General features: G+C 42.6%; 2 protein-coding genes across 3 annotated transcripts in view; one reads left to right on the top strand and one right to left on the bottom strand.

Annotated features, from left to right (window-relative positions):
• Window positions 1–18804, bottom strand: part of LOC130357218 (oocyte zinc finger protein XlCOF8.4-like) — a 329282-nt gene that overhangs the window by 178578 nt on the left and 131900 nt on the right. The window lies entirely within an intron of this gene.
• Window positions 7968–18804, top strand: part of LOC130357227 (gastrula zinc finger protein XlCGF8.2DB-like) — a 48006-nt gene continuing 37169 nt past the window's right edge. Inside the window, exon 1 of one of the 2 annotated variants that reach the window (XR_008889139.1) lies at window positions 7968–8065. The gene's annotated coding sequence lies outside the window, so the exon portion shown is untranslated. The remainder of the gene's footprint in view (window positions 8066–18804) is intronic. The other variant, XM_056559833.1, reaches the window with a different exon arrangement.

Here is an 18804-nt window from a genome sequence, read left to right on the forward strand (position 1 = left end):
GTTATTTTTACCGGAAAATGTACTGGGTAGAAACGGAAGCCCCCAAAATTACAAAATGTTTTTTTTCTTCAATTTTGTCGCACAATGAATTTTTTTTATCTTTCAACGTACATTTTGGGGTAAAATGACTGATGTGATTACAAAGTAGAATTTGGTGGCGCAAAAAATAAGCCATCATATAGATTTTTAGGTGCAAAATTGAAAGGGTTATGATTTTTAAAAGGTAAGGAGGAAATAACGAAAGTGCAAAAACGAAAAAAACCTCCATCCCCAAGGGGTTAAGGACTTTAAGCATTAATAACTCTGGAATGCTTTTACTTTTCATTCAGATTCTGAGATTGTTTTTTCGTGACATATTCTACTTTATGTCAGTGGTAAATTTTTGTCAATACTTGCATCATTTCTTGGTGAAAAATTCCCAAATTTTATGAAAAAATTTAAAATGTTGCATTTTTTTTTACTTTGAAGCTCTCTGCTTCTAAGGAAAATGGATATTCCAAATAAAATATATATTGATTTACATATACAATATGTCTACTTTATGTTTGCATCATAAAGTTGAATTTTTTTTTTACTTTTGGAAGACATCAGAGGACTTCAAAGTTCAGCAGCAATTTTCCAATTTTTCACAAAATTTTCAAAATCGGAATTTTTCAGGGACCAGTTCAGTTTTGAAGTGGATTTTTAAGGGTCTTCATATTAGAAATATCCCACAAATGACCCCATTATAAAAACTGCGTGGTGCCAGAACAGTGGACCCCCCCACATGTGACCCCATTTTGGAAACTACACCCCTCACAGAATTTAATAAGGGGTGCAGTGAGCATTTACACCCACTGGTGTTTGACAGATCTTTGGAACAGTGGGCTGTGCAAATTTACTAATCTGTCAGATTAGTAAATGCTCACTGCACCCCTTAGTACATTACGTGAAGGGTGTAGTTTCCAAAATGGGGTCACATGTGGGGGGCTGCATTGTTATGGCACTCTGGACAAATTTTATTTTCTAAATCCCAATGTGGCTCCTTCTCTTCTGAGCATTGTAGTTCACCCGCAGAGCACTTTACATCCACATATGGGGTATTTTCTTATTCAGAAGAAATGGGGTTAAAAATTTTGTGGGGCTTTTTTCCTATTTTCCCTTGTGAAAATTTCGGGTAACACCAGCATTTTAGTGAAATTTTTTTTCTTTTTCATTTTCCCATCCAACTTTAACCCCTTAACGACGCAGGACGTATATTTACCCGCATCATATCGCGTGGGTACCGACGCTAATCAACGGCCGGGACCCGCGGCTAATACCACACATCGCCGATCGCGGCGATGTGCGGTATTAACCCTTTAGAAGCGGCGGTCAAAGCTGACCGCCGCTTCTAAAGTGAAACTGAAAGTATCCCGGCCGCTCAGTCGGGCTGTTCGGGAGCGCCGCGGTGGAATCGCGGCGTCCCGAACAGCTGATCGGACACCGGGAGGGCTCTTACCTGCCTCCTCGGTGTCCGATCGACAAATGACTGCTCCGTGCCTGAGATCCAGGCAGGAGCAGTCAAGCGCCGATAATGCTGATCACAGGCGTGTTAATACACGCCTGTGATCAGGATGAGAGATCAGTGTGTGCAGTGTTATAGGTCCCTATGGGACCTATAACACTGCAAAAAAAAAGTAAAAAAAAAAGTGTTAATAAAGGTCATTTAACCCCTTCCCTAATAAAAGTTTGAATCACCCCCCTTTTCCCATAAAAAAAGAAAACAGTGTGAAAAAAAATAAAACAGTGTAAAAAAAAATAAAAATAAACATATGTGGTATCGCCGCGTGCGTAAATGTCCGAACTATAAAAATATATCATTAATTAAGCTGTACGGTCAATGGCGTACGCGCAAAAAAATTCCAAAGTCCAAAAAAGCGTATTTTGGTAACTTTTTATAACATTAAAAAAATGAATAAAAAGTGATCAAAAAGTCAGATCAAAACAAAAATCATACCAATAAAAACTTCAGATCACGGTGCAAAAAATGAGTCCTCATACCGCCCCATACGTGGAAAAATAAAAAAGTTATAGGGGTCAGAAGATGACATTTTTAAAATGTATAAATTTTCCTGCATGTAGTTATGATTTTTTCCAGAAGTGCGACAAAATCAAACCTATATAAGTAGGGTATCATTTTAACCGTATGGACCTACAGAATAATGATAAGGTGTCATTTTTACCGAAATATGCACTGCGTAGAAACGGAAGCCCCCAAAAGTTACAAAATGGCGTTTTTTTTTCGATTTTGACGCACAATGATTTTTTTTTCCGTTTCGCCGTGCATTTTTGGGTAAAATGACTAATGTCACTGCAAACTAGAATTGGCGACGCAAAAAATAAGCCATAATATGGATTTTTAGGTGGAAAATTGAAAGGGTTATGATTTTTAAAAGGTAAGGAGGAAAAAACGAAAGTGCAAAAACGGAAAAACCCTGAGTCCTTAAGGGGTTAAGGACCAGGCACGTACTCATACGTCCTGGCAAATTTCGCATCCCGCCACGCACCGGGCGGGTTGCGAAACCGGATGCCTGCTGAAATCATTCAGCAGGCGTCCGAGGCAAACGCCGAGGGGGTTCCCGAAATCGCGCGGGCGATCTGCGGTGATTCCGGTCATTCGGGTCAGTGGTGACCCGATGACCCGGAACTAGATGGTGATCGGCGGTGTACGATACACCACCAATCACCTGCCATTGCTGGGGAGAGGTGACGCTACTTTTGGCCGGCGATCGTCTGAACAATAGTAGCGCGGCAGAGGAGGGGTTAACGGTCCCTTCCCGCTGCTGCACCCGCTCTCTGTGTTCAGCCAGCTGGTGCAGCAGTGAGGAGAAGACCGTGGATCCCCCCCTCGGAGCTCCGAAGCCCCCTCACCAGCCTTAGAATAGGGACAGCGGATTGCAGGGACAGGTAGGAATTAATAAAGTAAAAAAAGTTTTTAAAAAAAGTAAAAAAAAAAAAAAAAAGTCCCCCCTCGACCCCCTAATAGGTCCACAAGGGTCCTATTAGGGTCTGTTCCTTGACCCCGAGTCCTATTAGGGGTTAAGGGAGCTGCGTGCGCCACCCCTTTTTTGGGGGGGGCCACAGCTTTTTTTTTTTTTTCTATTACTGTTGTACACTTTTTACAAGCACCACACACTACATACATACATACATACTGGTGTAGCCCCCAACTTTATCTTTTCATAAAGGGTAAAAGGAGAAAAAGACCCCCAAATATGTATCACAATTTCTCTCGAGTACGGAAATACCCCATATGTGGCCCTAAACTGTTGTCATGAAATATGACAGGGCTCCGGAGGGTGAGAGCTCCAAGCACATTTGAGGCCTAAATTAGGGATTTGCATGGGGGCGGACCCGGATACAAGCATGGCGCTTGCCTCCTCCACCAAAAATACCCTACGGCAGTGTTTCCCAAACAGGGTGCCTCCAGCTGTTGCGAAACTTCCAGCATGCCTGGACAGTCAATGGCTCTCTAGTAATGCTACAATGCAAAACTACAATGCCCAGCATGCACTGACAGCCGTGCATGCTGGGAGTTGTAGTTTTTCCACAGCTGAAGACACACTGGTGGGGAAACACTGAGTTAGGTAACAGTGTGCCTCCAGCTGTTGCAAAGCTTCAACTCCCAACATGTACTGACAGCCGTAGGGTATGGTGGGAGTTGTAGTTATGCAACAGCTGGAAGGGCACAGTTTGGAGAGCACTGTGTAGTGGTCTCCAAACTGTGGCCCTCCAGATGTTGCAATACTACAACTCCCAGCATGTCCAGGCATACTTGTAGTTTGGCAACATCTGAAGGACCATATGTTACAGAACTACAACTCCCAGTATGCCTGGACTGTCTGGGCATGCTGAGAGCTGTAGTTTTGCAAAATCTGGAGGACCACAGTTTGGAGACCACTGCATAGTCGTCTCAAAACTGTGGCCCTCCAGATGTTGCAAAACTACAACTCCCAGCATGCCCAGACAGCCAAAGGCTATCTGGGCATGCTGGGAGATGTAGTTTTGCAACTTGCCGCCCGCAGTCTCCGCCTATGCTCTTCACAATGGCCGCCGGTCAGACTCCCCGAGCCCCGAACCACTTGTCCCAGGCGGGGGGCTATACAGGTATAAAGGGGGAGGACCTGCGCTGGGGATATTCTACTCACCTATATGAATATTGGAGAAAGTGTGATATATAAATTACTTCATTACAATATAATAAACACAATATGTGAAAGGTTGTATCAGGGCATGCTGTGAGTTGTAGTTAGTGAAAGGTTGTATCAGGGCATGCTGTGAGTTGTAGTTAGTGAAAGGTTGTAGCAGGGCATGCTGTGAGTTGTAGTTAGTGAAAGGTTGTAGCAGGGCATGCTGTGAGTTGTAGTTAGTGAAAGGTTGTAGCAGGGCATGCTGTGAGTTGTAGTTAGTGAAAGGTTGTATCAGGGCATGTTGTGAGTTGTAGTTAGTGAAAGGTTGTATCAGGGCATGCTGTGAGTTGTAGTTAGTGAAAGGTTGTAGCAGGGCATGCTGTGAGTTGTAGTTAGTGAAAGGTTGTAGCAGGGCATGCTGTGAGTTGTAGTTAGTGAAAGGTTGTAGCAGGGCATGTTGTGAGTTGTAGTTAGTGAAAGGTTGTATCAGGGCATGCTGTGAGTTGTAGTTAGTGAAAGGTTGTAGCAGGGCATGCTGTGAGTTGTAGTTAGTGAAAGGTTGTAGCAGGGCATGCTGTGAGTTGTAGTTAGTGAAAGGTTGTAGCAGGGCATGCTGTGAGTTGTAGTTAGTGAAAGGTTGTAGCAGGGCATGCTGTGAGTTGTAGTTAGTGAAAGGTTGTAGCAGGGCATGCTGTGAGTTGTAGTTAGTGAAAGGTTGTAGCAGGGCATGCTGTGAGTTGTAGTTAGTGAAAGGTTGTAGCAGGGCATGTTGTGAGTTGTAGTTAGTGAAAGGTTGTAGCAGGGCATGCTGTGAGTTGTAGTTAGTGAAAGGTTGTAGCAGGGCATGCTGTGAGTTGTAGTTAGTGAAAGGTTGTATCAGGGCATGCTGTGAGTTGTAGTTAGTGAAAGGTTGTATCAGGGCATGCTGTGAGTTGTAGTTAGTGAAAGGTTGTAGCAGGGCATGCTGTGAGTTGTAGTTAGTGAAAGGCTGCACTAGAGTTCTCCTTTATTATTGTTTTATTCTCTTTCTTTCTTATCTCCTTCTTCTCGTTCTCAGTCTTCTCAAGGTCGTGTTCCTAATAAGTTAGATTTCCTGTAACTAAAGTTACTTGCTAAAGAATTTCACTATCTGCTAATTGGCGCTATGTACCCTGGGAAGAAGTGTGTAAAATCAAATAATTATATCACCTTTTAGATGTGTCCACATTTTTATTGGTCAATGTAAATACGCTTTTTATCCATGTCTACATTTTTATTGGTCAATGTAAATACGCTTTTTATCCATGTCTACATTTTTATTGGTCAATGTAAATACGCTTTTTATTCGTGTCTACATTTTAATTGGTCAATGTTAAATACGCCCTTTGCCTTTTTATACTGATGCTTAATGCAATAAACTCCGGTCGGCTCATTGAAATGAATGACATACGGGAGCGCATACGAAGGCATACGGGAGCGCGAGCTTTTAGCTCCCCCCTGCCGTATGCGCTCCCGTATGGGAGAAAACGTAGTGTGAACCCAGCCTAACCCAGACTGACTACATGTGACCGATACACTGTAATGTACATATGACCCACTGAGGATATAAGGGATTGGATGTGAAGAAGAGGAGCCCTATGGGCCATCCCCAACCATGCCCCCAGGACCTAGAATAAGCCCTTTAACCCCTTAAGGACTCAGCCCATTTTGGCCTTAAGGACTCATCGACAGACTAGTATGAGGGCTTTTTTTTGCGCGACCAGTTGTCCTTTGTAATGACATCACTCATTATATCATAAAATGTATGGCGCAACCAAAAAACACTATTTTTGTGGGGGAATTAAAACGAAAAACGCAATTATGCTAATTTTGGAAGGTTTTGTTTTCACGCCGTACAATTTCTGGTAAAAATGACATGTGTTCTTTATTCTGAGGGTCAATACGATTAAAATGATACCCATTATTATATACTTTAATATTATTGTTGCGCTTAAAAAAAATCACAAACTTTTTAACCAAATTAGTACGTTTATAATCCCTTTATTTTGATGACCTATAACTTTTTTATTTTTCCGTATAAGCGGCGGTATGGGGGCTCATTTTTTGCGCCATGATCTGTACTTTTTTTTGATACCACATTTGTATATAAAAAACTTTTAATACATTTTTTATAATTTTTTTTTAATAAAATGTATTAAAAAAGTAGGAATTTTGGACTTTAAAAATTTTTTTTCGTTCACGCCGTTCACCGTACGGGATCATTAACATTTTATTTTAATAGTTCGGACATTTACGCACGCGGCGATACCAAATATGTATATAAAAAATGTTTTTTACACTTTTTGGGGGTAAAATAGGAAAAAACGGACGTTTAACTTTTTTATTGGGGGAGGGGATTTTTCACTTTTTTTTTACTTTTACTTTTACATTTTTTTTTTACACTTGAATAGTCCCCATAGGGGACTATTCATAGCAATACCATGATTGCTAATACTGATCTGTTCTATGTATAGGACATAGAACAGATCAGTGTTATCGGCGATCTTCTGCTCTGGTCTGCTCGATCTCAGACCAGAGCAGGAGACGCCGGGAGCCGCACGGAGGAAGGTGAGGGGACCTCCGTGCGGCGTTATGAATGATCGGATCCCCGCAGCAGCGCTGCGGGCGATCCGATCGTTCATTTTAATCGCGAACTGCCGCAGATGCCGGGATCTGTATTGATCCCGGCACCTGAGGGGTTAATGGCGGACGCCCGCGAGATCACGGGCGTCGGCTGCTGCGATCAGCAGCCGGGATCAGCCGCGCATGACACGGGCATCGCTCCGATGCCCGCGGTTATGCTTAGGACGTAAATGTACGTCCTGGTGCGTTAAGTACCACCTCACCAGGACGTACATTTACGTCCTGCATCCTTAAGGGGTTAATTAGGGACATCTCTGGGATGACCTGGTTGGTCCACAGTCCTGGATCCGGTCCTGGAGCAGGACAAGTGCAGGGAATAGACAGATGCTGCACCTACCCTGTTTCCCCGAAAAAAACACCCTACCCCGAAAATAAGCCCTAACTGGATTATCGGGGTGGGCTGCAATATAAGCCCTACCCCGAAAATAAGACCTAGGCAATGCCCAGGCTGCAAATATTAAAAAACTAATTTTAACTTACCTTCGTCCTCCGTTCCCCTGTTGCTAAGGCCTCATGGTCCCTCCGCTGCTCTTGCTGCTTCCTGGTGTTGGGACGTCTCAGAGCCTTCAGCCTATCACCGGCCGGCTTCTTACATGACAGTGGGCTCAGCCTATCATCGGCAGAGGCGGGACATCAATGCGGCCGGTGATAGGCTGAAGGCTCTGAGACGTCCCAACACCAGGAAGCAGCAAGAGCAGCGGAGGGACCATGAGGCCTTAGCAACAGGGGAACGGAGGACGAAGGTAAGTTAAAGTTTGTTTTTAATATTTGCAGCCCGGGTACAGGAATACAGAGTAGTTAGGGGGCAATGTACGGTATGTTGTTCAATGTACATACCGTAAATAAATAAGCCCTACACTGAAAATAAGCCCTAGTGTGTTTTTCGTGACCAAAATTGATATAAGACCCGGTCTTATTTTCGGAGAAACACAGTATATGTGTTCCCCACAGAGACCTGGTGGGGCCAATTGTGGAATAACAAGTTATATGAGTGAATGGCGGAGGAATAAGTGTATAAATGGTTCTAGTATACAGCGCTGGAGAGGGCGGAGGGAAGTTTCTTCTTCTTCTCCTGCCCACAGTTACTATGGGAACTCTAGATTCACTGAGTCACTGAGTCTGTGCAGGAGTCACATGATCAAACAGAGATCATGTGACAGGAAGTGTTCAGTAACAATCCTAATAGCAGAGTCCGGAATCTTCTCTGCACACTTGTCTATACCCCTGATGGCTGTGGAATAGGAGGACATAGGGTGAGTGGGATGTCCTCAGAGCGGAGCCCTCCTTTATACCTGTATACCCCCCGCCTGCACTTTCTATCTGTCTACAATAACACTACATCTGCTTTGTATATAGTATTATCCCCGATTGGGAGATTTGTATTACACTATTATGTATTGTGATGTGCGGATCACAGTCATTTATTCTACACAACACTATGCAAATTAATGTCATGATGTCACTTGTACGGGGTCCATTTTAGGACCGCATCAGTCGTCAGATGTACCTCCCTCCTCCGTCAGCCAAAACCTTTGTCACCCTAAACTCTGTCACGCCTCAGACGAAAATGAAAGTGCTGAGTCAGCTCCACAGACAACGTGATTGGTTGATGGGAGGGTGTGCAGTCCCGCTCCACTGTTTCAGCACACTTCTCTACAAACCCTAATCTCTCATGTACCCAGCTTTTCCCGATTCCTGCAAAACAAACCTACACTCTCAACTTTTCCCGATTCCTGCAAAACCTACAGTTATGTACTCAGCTTTTCCAGATTACGGCAAATCCTACACTCTCGTGTACTCAGCTTTTCCCGATTTGCAGGAATCTGGAAAAGCTGGGTACATGAGTGTAAGATTTGCACGAATCTGGAAAAGCTGAGTACATAACTGTAGGTTTTCCAGGAATCAGGAAAAGCTGAGTAAATAACTAGGTTTTGTAGGAATCTGGAAAAGCTGAGTACATAACTAGTTTTTTCAGGATTCGGGAAAATCTGAGTACATAACTGTAGGTTTTTGCAGGAATTGGGAAAAGCTGAGTTTTTCCAGATTCCTGCAAATCTTACAATCATGTACCCAGCTTTTCCACATTCCTGCAAATTATACTCATGTACCCAGCTTTTCCCCATTCCTGCAAATCGGGAAAAACTAAGCACATGAGAGTGTAGGATTTGCAGGAATCTGGAAAAGCTGGGTCCATGAGTGAAATTTGCAGGAATGTGGAAAACCTGGGTACATGAGTGTAGGATTTGCAGGAATCTGGAAAAGCTGGGTACATAACTGTAGGTTTTGCAGCAATCGGGAAAAGCTGAGTACATAACTAGGTTTTGCAGGAATCGGGAAAAGTTGGGTACATGAGAGATTAGGGTTTGTAGAGAAGTGTGCTTAAACAGTGGAGTGGGACTGCACACCCTCCCATCAACCAATCACGGTGTCTGTGGAGCTGACTCAGCACTTTCATTTTCGTCTGAGGCGTGACAGAGTTTAGGGTGACAAAGGTTTTGGCTGACGCCTGACGGAGGAGGGATGAGGCGGGACGGCGTTTTCGCTGAAGCCTGACGGAGATTGGTCTGAGGGATGAGGCGGGACGCTGAAGGATGAGGGAGGAGGCGGGACGCTGTTTTTCCTGACAACTGACGGAGATACAGCTGACGGCTGATGCTGTCCTAAAATGGACACCGTACACTTGTATTTATGAATATATAATATCTATCCCATATCTATCTAATATCTAACTATCTATCTCATATCTATCTATCTATCTCATATCTATCTATCTCATATCTTAATATCTATCTATCTATCTCATATCTATCTATCTATCTCATATCTCTATCTATCTATCTATCTATCTATCTATCTATCTATCTATCTATCTCATATCTATCTATCTATCTTATATCTATCTATCTATCTATCTCATATCTATCTATCTATCTCATATCTATCTATCTATCTATCTCATATCTATCTATCTATCTTATATCTATCTATCTCATATCTTAATATCTATCTCATATCTTAATATCTATCTATCTATCTACACAAGTTTGTAGTTGGCAGCACAACCCAAAAAATTGCAAACATGTAAAGTGGGTGCCAGCGCAATAGACCCGGTCACGTTCTGCCCAGACAATACATACACAGAAAATCCGCAGCACTCCAGGGACAGTTCAAAAGTGGTTTATTGTCCCATGCAAAAAAAAGTGATACAACGTTTCACCGGTCTCTCACCGGCTTTCTCAAGCATTCAAACAGTGAGAAATGCCACATATTTATGTGAAAACAAGTAATCAATTTAACAATCAAGTGATACAATGATTAAGTTATAAACAATACAAAAGCAGAATAGTAGTATATTACAATATAGTTTATATAAAGTGCATTATGCTGTGCTCAATGTGATTAAGGTGCTGATCTTCATATAAAAGTTATGTACATGTGCAAAATGCATAGGACAGTGTAATTACATAATCGGTGTAAACAGGTATAGGAATAAAAACAATGAAAAGAAGAGGAGGGACGTCACACTCACCGCCATTGCAGCGTCTCCATGCTTGCCAAACACAGTGTGTTGGCTTGGAAACCTGTATGGCCAATAGCGCGTCCGCTCCCCGCACCACGTGATCGGCGCAGAGCGACATGGCGCTAGCGGCAGCCATCTTGGTGAAGGCAAAGGAACGCCCATAAGCCATACCTTGATTATAAAAAGAATTTAGAAAAAAAATGTTTCACACATTTATAGATAGAAACATTATAGTCTGAAGAATAAGAATATAATGAGTGAGTATATTTGTAGATATCCAATTCTCACATGGGATACGCGGTGAGTGTAAGACGTTCTCCAACCTCTGCTTGATCTATGGAAGAAATAAACAGTTATTAGACACTTCATCACGTTAAAGAGGTACTCAGGTGAAAACCTTTTTTCTTTTAAATCAACTGGTGGCAGAAAGTTAAACATATTTGTAAATTACTTCTATTAAAAAATCTTAATCCTTCCAGTACTTATTAGCTGCTGAATGCTACAGAGGAAATTCCTTTCATTTTGGAACACTGATGACATCACGAACACAGTGCTCTCTGCTGACATCTCTGTCCATTTTAGCAACCATGCATAGCAGATGTATGCTAAGGGCAGCATGGTGGCTCAGTGGTTAGCACTGCTGCCTTGCAGTGCTGGGGACTTGGGTTCAAATCCCACTAAGGACAACAATAAATAAAGCGTTATTATTATTATTATTATTATAACGTCAGCAGAGAGAACTGTGCTCGTGATGTCATCAGAGAGCATTCCAAAAAGAAAATAATTTCCTCTGTAGTATTCAGCAGCTAATAAGTACAGGAAGGATTAAGATTTTTTTAATAGAAGTCATTTACAAATATGTTTAACTTTCTGCCACCAGTTGATTTAAAAGAAAAAAAGATTTTCACCGGAGTACCCCTTTAAGGAAAACTCTATTGAGAAGCAATGTAGAACTAGAAGGTATATTTAAAGGGGACCCATACACAAAAATAACATATTTAATATCCATAAAAAGAGATTATCTCAATTTGCTTACACCTGGAGTAATGGTGAAATCTACATTTAGACCCCTCGGTTTCAATGATCCTAATTCATAAATCCAATAAAGTTCTAATTTTTTTGAGTACTCTCTGTCTCCTCCTTTCTTTAATGCGGGTACACGATCAATAATTTTACATCTGAGGTTTTTTTTGCCGTGACCTACCTCACAAAAATGCTTTGATACAGGCAGGTCAAGGTGTTTATTTCGGATACTATATCTATGTTGGTTCAACCTCACCTAGAACTCAAGGTTTGTTTGACCAACATAGATAAGTTGACATGGGCAAGTACAGTGATCCCTCAACTTACAATGGCCTCAACATACAATAGTTTCAACATACAATTGTCTTTTCTGGACCATCGTAAGTTGAAACCAGACTCAACATACAATGTACAGACAGTCCCGATCTGTGAAACGTGTCAATGGCCGGAAGAACCGACCAATCAGAATGGGCATTTCACTGGTAAAACCCCTGTATTACTGAAGTGTATGCACTGACTGGTGTCTGGTATCGCCCCCTACAGTACAGGGAGATATTTCATGTTCTGTACTACTCTTTACCTGTATTACTGAAGTGCATGCACTGACTGGTGTCTGGTAGCGCCCCCTACAGTACAGGGAGGTATTACATGTTCTGTACTCTTTACCTGTACCAGGGTTAGCTGCTCCTTTGGACACCAGGTGAGGGCGGCTCCATTACTTTTTTTTAGGACATTGTGTACTGTATAGGACCCTGAAGAAGCTCCTGTCCTCTACATAGACCAGTGTTTCCCAAGCAGGGTGCCCCCAGCTGTTGCAAAACTACGACTCCCAGCATGCCCGGACAGCCTTTGGCTGTCCGGGCATGCTGGGAGTTGTAGTTTTGCAACAGCTGGAGGCTCCCTGCTTGGGAAACACTGACATAGACAGTGATTACAGCTCTCAGCAGATCTTTATTACTTTTATATGTAAGGATTTGCTTTATCTATATTAGTTATCTACTTTTTCTTTAATCCTCACTTTTTCCTATTTTTGGATGACATTTTGGCGCCTTTAGAACCAATTACCAGGTTTCCATAGAGTTCTGGTCTCAACATACAATGGTTTCAACATACAATGGTCGTCCCAGAACCAATTAATATTGTAACTTGAGGGACCACTGTAAGTATGTAGCCAACGAAGGAGGAGACGCAGTAAAACTTGATACCGTATTCCCTCCCCGTGGTCGGGTGTTTAAAGCTCGGTCCCTTGTCCATATACGCACAACTGAGGCAATTCCTGCAGGGGTATGTAGAGATGAGCGAACTTACAGTAAATTCGATTCGTCACGAACTTCTCGGCTCGGCAGTTGAAGCCTTATCCTGCGTAAATTAGTTCAGCCTTCAGCTGCTCCGGTGGGCTGGAAAAGGTGGATACATTCCTAGGAAAGAGTCTCCTAGGACTGTATCCACCTTTTCCAGCCCACGGGAGCACCGGAAAGCTGAACTAATTTATGCAGGAAAAGTCATCAACTGCCGAGCCGAGAAGTTCGTGACGAATCAAATTTACTGTAAGTTCGCTCATCTCTAGGGGTATGACCCCTTATTAGCCACTGTTAGGTATTTTTGTGTACCACCTTTTCTTTTTAAAGACACACCCGCCCCCATACTAACCTATCCTTTATATTTGGTGGTCGTCCGTAGGACATCAATGGTTTACATTTAAATTCAGTGATGGTAGTAAATGATTCTTGTAGAATAGACCAGTGTTCAGGATATTTGCTACAGCTCCTGAATTGTAATTGTAGGTAGATACAAATGCAATTCTAGGCAAGTCATCCTTAAAGGGGTTCTCCGGTGCTTAGACATCTTATCCCCTATCCAAAGGATAGGGGATAAGATGCCTGATTGCGGGAGTCCCGCCGCTGGGGACCCCCGGGATCTTGCACGCGGCACCCAGTTTGTAATCAGTCCCAGGAGCGTGTTCGCTCCGGGTCTGATTACGGTTGACCACAGGGTCGGCGGCGTGTGACGTCACGCCTGCGACCCCGCGTGAAGTCACGCTCCGCCCCTCAATGTAAGCCTACGGGAGGGGGCATGATAGCTGTCACGCCCCCTCCCATAGGCTTGCATTGAGGGGCGGAGCGTGACGTCACACGGGGGTGGAGGCGTGACGTCACGCGCCGTCGGCCCTGTGGTCAACCGTAATCAGTCCCGCAGCGAACACTGATTACAAACGGGGTGCCGCGTGCAAGATCCCGGGGGTCCCCAGCGGCGGGACTCCCGCAATCAGGTATCTTATCCCCTAACCTTTTGGATAGGGGATAAGATGTCTAAGCACATGAGAAACCCTTTAACCCCTTAAGGACGCAGGGTTTTTCCGTTTTTGCATTTTTTCCTCATCACCTTCTAAAAATCATAACGCTTTTAATTTTGCACATAAAATTCCATATTATGGCTTATTTTTTGCGCCACCATTTCGACTTTGCAGTGACATCAGTCATTTCACCCAAAAATTCACTGTGAAACGAGAAAAAAATTAATTGTGCAACAAAATTGAAGAGAAAATGTCATTTTGTAATTTTGGGGGCTTCCGTTTCTACGCAGTGCATTTTTTGGTAAAAATGACACCTTATTATTCTGTAGGTCCATACGGTTAAAATGATCCCCTACTTATATAGGTTGGATATTGTCGTACTTTGGGAAAAAAAATCATAACTACATGCAGGATAATTTATACGTTAAAAATTCTCATCTTCTAACCCCTATAACTTTTTTATTTTTTGGTGTACGGCCGGTATGGGGACTCATTTTTTGCGACGTGTTCTGAAGTTTTTATCGATACCATTTTTTAATTGATCGGACTTTTTGATCGCTTTTTATCAATTTTTTCATGATATAAAAAGTGACCAAAAATACGCTATTTTGGCCTTTGGAATTTCTTTGCGCGTACACCATTGACCGTGCGGTTTAATTAACAATATATTTTTATAGTTCGGACATTTCTGCACGCAGCGATTCCATATATGTTTATTTTTATTTACACTGGTTTTTTTTTTTTTTTTTATGGGAAAAGGGGGGTGATTAAAACTTTTATTAGGGAAGGGGTTAAATGACCTTTTTGTTAACTTTTTTTTTTTACACTTTTGTTTTTTGCAGTGCTATAGCTCCCATAGGGACCAATAACACTGCACACACTGATCTTTTACCCTGATTCCGGCAAGGCCATAGATTTGCATGGATCAGCATAATAGGGGCTCGATTGCTCAAGCCTGTAGCTCAGGCTTGGAGCAATCAAACACCGATCGGACGCTATGGAGCAAGGTAAGGGGACCTCCGCTCGCATCCTAGCTGATCGGGACATCGTGATTTTATCACGATAGTCCCTATCGGCCCGACTGAGCTGCCGGGAAGCGTTTACTTTCATTTTTAGATGCGGCAATCAACTTTGATCGCCGCGTCTAAAGGGTTAATAGCGTGCGACACAACGATTGGTGCTGCGCGATATTAGCCCAAGTTCTTAGCTATCGTTAGCAGCCAGGAACGACCCGGTGTGATGCGGGGTCACGGTGTGTCCCCGTTTTAAACACCGGGATCGGGCGAGGAGCGTACAGGTACACTCTTCGTCCTGAAGGAGTTAAGCTTAGACTTCAGCAAATCCTCCCTTTTTGTTGTCGGTTCATGTGTCATACTCCGATGCATAAGTTCCCTAGGGTAACCCCTTTTCTCAAAATTATTGGTCATTCTTGTCAGAGCAGGTTCAACCCTGTCTTCTAAACTGATTACTGATCGTGTACCCGCATTAAAGAAAGGAGGAGACAGAGTTAGAGTACTCAAAAAACTAGAACTTTATTGGATTTATGAATTAGGATCATTGAAACCGAGGGGTGTAAATGTAGATTTCACCATTACTCCAGGTGTAAGCAAATTGAGATAATCTCTTTTTATGGATATTAACCCGGCCATTTTTTTTGCACATCTGACCACTGTCACTTTAAGCATTAATAATTCTGGGATGCCTTTACTTTTCATTCTGATTCCGAGATTGTTTTTTCGTGACATATTCTACTTTATGTTAGTGGTAAAATTTTGTTGATACTTGCATCATTTCTTGGTGAAAAAATGCAAAAATTTTATGAAAAAATTGAAAATTTTGCATTTTTTTTTAACTTCGAAGTTCTCTGCTTGTGAGGAAAATGGATATTCCAAATAAATTATATATTAATTCACTTATACAATATGTCTACTTTATGTTGGCATCATAAGGTTTTCATGTTTTTACTTTTGGAAGACATCAGAGGGCTTCAAAGTTCAGCAGCCATTTTCCAATTTTTCCCTAAATTTTCACGATCGGAATTTTTCAGGGAACAGTTCAGTTTTGAAGTGGATTTGAAGGGCCTTCCTATTAGAAATACCCCATAAATGACCCAATTATAAAAACTGCACCCCTCAAAGTATCCAAAATGACATTCAGTAAGTGTGTTAACCCTTTAGGTGTTTCACAGGAATAGCAGCAAAGTGAAGGAGAAAATTCAAAATCTTCATTTTTTCATGTTCTTGTAGACCCAGTTTTTGAATTTTTAAAAGTGGTAATAGGAAAAACAGCCCCCTAAAATATGTAACCCAATTTCTCTTGAGTAAGGAAATACCTCATATGTGTATGTAAAGTGTTCGTCTGGCGCAGTAGAGGGCTCAGAAGAGAAGGAGCAACAATTGGATTTTGGAGAGTGAATTTTGCCGAAATGGTTTTTGGGGGGTATGTCACATTTAGAAAGCCCCTATGGTGCCTGAACAGCAGAAAACCCCGCATGGCATACTATTTTGGAAACTACATCCCTCAAGGCACATAACAAGGGGTCCAGTTATCCTTAAAGGACAACTGCAGCACAATATACACTTATCCCCTATCTACAAGATAGGGGATAAGTGTTTGATCTTGGGGGGTCCGACCGCTGGGACCCCCCACAATCTCCTGTACGGCGCTGCATCTGTGCCTTGGCTCTCCCGTGCAGGGGTCTTGCTGGCCACAGCATGACGTTGCGGCCGGCATGCCTCCTCCATGCATCTCTATGGGAGATGTTGTTCGTGCCTCCCCATAGAACTGTATGGGGACGGGGAGGAGACAAGGCATCATCGTCGACCTCTAGGTTGACGCTACGTGCCTTAGCGCTCACTATGAGCGCTAATGGCGGCGCCCCGTTAGGAAGATCTCAGGGGGTCCCAGCGGTCGGACACCCCGCGATCAAACACTTATCCCCTATCTTGTAGATAGGGGATAAGTGTATATTGCGCTGCAGTTGTCCTTTAACACCTCACAGGTGTTTGACGACAAATGAAAAAAAATATGTTTTCACTAAAGTTCAGTTTTTTCCCCAAATTTACCATTTTTACAAAGGGTAATGGGAGAAAATGCCACCCAAAATTTGAAACCCCATCTCTTCTGAATATGGAAATACCCCATGTTAGGCCATAAAATGCTCTGCGGGTGAACTACAATGTGCCATTGTGCTTTTGGAAAGAGAATTCGTTTGGAATGGAAGTGAGGGGCCATGTGCGTTTACAAAGCCCCTATGGTGCCAGAACAGTGGACCCCCAAAATTTGTAACCTCATTTCTTCTGATCAAGAACATACCCCATATGTGGATGTAAAGTGCTCTGCGGGCGAACTACAATGCTCAGAAGAGAAGGAGCGCCATTGGGATTTTGAAGAGAAAATTTGTCCGGAATTGAAGGCCAAGTGTGTTTTCAAAGCCCCCATAGTGCCAGAACAATGGACCCCCCCCCCACATGTGACCCCATTTTGTAAACTACACCCCTCACAGAATTTGATAAGGGGTGCAGTGAGTATTTACACCCCACTGGCATTTGACAGTTCTTTGGAACAGTGGGCTGTGCAAATGAAAAATAAAATTTTTCATTTTCACGGACCACTTTTCCAAAAATCTGTCAGACACCTGTGGGGTGTAAATGCTCACTATACCCCTTATTACATTATATGAGGGGTGTAGTTTCCAAAATGGGGTCACGTGGGGGGGGGGGGTCCATTGTTCTGGCACTATGGGGGCTTTGAAAACACACGTGGCTTTCAATTCCGGACAAATTTTCTCTTCAAAATCCCAATGGCGCTCCTTCTCTTCTGAGCATTGTAGTTCGACCGCAGAGCACTTTACATCCACATATGGGGTATGTTCTTACTCAGAAGATATGGGGTTACAAATTTTGGGGGTCTTTTTTCCTATTTTCCCTTGTGAAAATGAAAAATTTAGGGTAACACCAGCATTTTAGTAAAAAAAATTTTTTTTTTTTACTTTTCCCATCCAACTTTAAAGGGGGTATTCCAGGCCAAAACTTTTTTTTATATATATATATCAACTGGCTCTGGAAAGTTAAACAGATTTGTAAATTACTTCTATTAAAAAAATCTTCATCTTTCCAATAGTTATTAGCTTCTGAAGTTGAGTTGCTGTTTTCTGTCTAACTGCTTTCTGATGACTCACGTCCCAGGCGCTGTGCAGTTCCTATGGGGATATTCTCCCATCATGCACAGCTCCCGGGACGTGACATCATCATTGAGCAGTTAGACAGAAAACTTCAGAAGCTAATAACTATTGGAAGGATTAAGATTTGTTAATAGAAGTAATTTACAAATCTGTTTAACTTTCCGGAGCCACTTGAGATATATATATATATATATAAAGTTTTTGCCGGAATACCCCTTTAATGTAAATTCGTCAAACATCTGTGGGGTGTTCAGGCTCACTATACCCCTTGACATGTTCCATGAGGGGTGTTGTTTCCAAAATGGGGTCACATGTGGGTATTTATTTTTTTGCGTTTATGTCAGAACCGCTGTAAAATCAGCCACCCCTGTGCAAATCACCAATTTAGGCCTCAAATGTACATAGTGCACTCTCACTCTTGAGCCTTGTTGTGCGTCCGCAAAGCATTTTACGTGCACATCTGGGGTATTTCCGTACTCAGGAGAAATTGTGTTACAAATTTTGGGGGTCTTTTTTTCCTTTTACTGCTTGTAAAAATAAAAAGTATGGGGCAACACCAGCATGTTAGTGTAAAAAAAATAAAAAAATTTACACTAACAGGCTGGTGTAGCCCCAACTGTTCCTTTTCATAAGGGGTAAAAGGAGAAAAAGCCCCCCAAAGTTTGTAGTGCAATTTCTCCCGAGTACGGAAATACCCCATATGTGGCCCTAAACTGTTTCCTTGAAATATGACAGGGCTCAGAAGTGAGAGAGCGCTATGCACAATTGAGGACTAAATTAGGGATTGCATAGGGGTGGACATAGGGATACTCTACGCCAGTGATTCCCAAACAGGGTGCCTCCAGCTGTTGCTAAACTCCCAGCATGCCTGGACAGTCAGTGGCTGTACAGAAATGCTGGGAGTTATTGTTTTGCAACAGCTGGAGGCTCCGTTTTGGAAACCCTGCCGTACAATACGTTTTTCATTTTTATT

The sequence above is a fragment of the Hyla sarda genome, chromosome 2, assembly GCF_029499605.1.
Source record: "Hyla sarda isolate aHylSar1 chromosome 2, aHylSar1.hap1, whole genome shotgun sequence".
NCBI classification, from domain to species: domain Eukaryota; kingdom Metazoa; phylum Chordata; class Amphibia; order Anura; family Hylidae; genus Hyla; species Hyla sarda.